Consider the following 1736-nt stretch of genomic DNA (forward strand, 5'->3'; position numbering starts at 1 on the left):
TTGGGGGTTTTACCGCAATTAACTAGTGAAACTTTGAGGACATAACAATGTATCAGTGCAAGTAGATACTATATCTACTATCCGAATGCAAGGAAGGGAATTGTATAATTATAATAATAGAAGAATTTCGTAGTGTGTAACACTGTTTGTAGTTAAAGCTAACTTTTAAAACTGAAATAATAGTTTTCTGCTCAAAGGTGTGCTGCAGACACTTAATATACAATCATCAACAGCTATATCATAATAAAATTATCAAGCTATTACCTACGTGAACACCTCACTGTCGCAACTCACTTTGTTTTAATGTTTACTATTATTTTCTAAATATCCTCTCAATTTTCAAACGTATGTTCGGGAAATGAATTTGGAACCTTGGAATCTTTGCTGTCACTGTTGATATTATACTTATTTTGTGCAAGCTCAATATATCTTCAGGGCACAACAACAAATATAACAAATAATTATCCTAAGAATCCCAGAGGGCTTGTAGTTGCAGTTCAAACTCATACAGAAAAAGAAAGGTGTGGACTCATATTGAGTGACAAACTAAGGAATGTTGAAATTATTACAAATGCGATAGGAGGTTTGTATAGTCATGTCAAAAGACCTAAATGGGTTATGGAATTTTTAGATAAACAGGATGCAAGTGATGAGGATATTGTAATAACTGTTGACGGATCTGATGTTATAATATCCTACCTTTATAAGTATTGTAAATCTGTGTAATATGTTATGTAAAATACTGCAGAAATAAGAAGAGTTTTACTGAGGGTGATATTCACATAAAGCATGTTTAAAGATATTACTTGTTTTCTAATGTTGACATCAGGAAAAGAAGAGAATTAGAAGTTATCTCACTTGCTAAAATCACCTTCTAGTGGAAAACCTTATTTTAGGGATGTGGTGTGATAGCTATGGTTTGAGCACTTAAGAATTTTTAAATATACATTTGGATAATTGCTTAAAGGTGGCGTTGAATGGTGCTCGGAACAAAGTGTCTATAAACCATTGTTAATATGGAGTGCAATTCAGGAAGAAGCTGTTGGACAGATATTTGTTTTGAAGAGTGGAACGATTGGATTGGATTATGAGGAAAGATTTTTAACTATTCCCAATAGTGGTGTGATTGGAGAAGCCCCATTCATTAATTTTACAGGGCAGCCTATTGCGTGAGAAGAGAAAGCGAAGTTAATTGTGAAACATCTTACTTGGTATGCAGAATTGGAAGGAATGAAGTTTGGTACGAAATCTTTGTGTAAAGTTGAAAAATATTTGGCACGTGGAGGATATTGGATTTTTAATATAATGAAATATGTTGTAAAAGTTTAAAAGAGGGGGTTGAGTTTAAGGCTGATAAATTCTAAAAGTAAAAGCAGCACTGTGCTTAAGTAAATTGAAGTTGAGGTCAAAAAGCTGCCAGAAATACAAATCGACACCACAACTAAGAGAAGCTCAATAGGTAGGCGCAACAAGAGGTCTACCTCGTTGCAAAAGCAATGCCAAATTAAAAGCAGTGCGAATAGGTAGCGACAAAGCAACAGAAGTTATATAACTAGCGCCAACCGCGACAACAGGCGACAAAAAAGACAATATCAACGTTACCAACTGCATCCCCATTCCGTCACACAGCGCAAAAACAAGGTCACAGAAATAGAGTAGAATGCCAAAAGAGCGGGCTAAATCTCTAACCCAGAAAGTTGTGACTTTCTTCTTTATCACAGCCGCTAAAGCGGCAG

This window comes from Trypanosoma equiperdum (genome assembly GCF_001457755.1).
Source record: "Trypanosoma equiperdum strain OVI genome assembly, contig: ctg_1488, whole genome shotgun sequence".
Classification (NCBI taxonomy): Eukaryota; Euglenozoa; class Kinetoplastea; order Trypanosomatida; family Trypanosomatidae; genus Trypanosoma; species Trypanosoma equiperdum.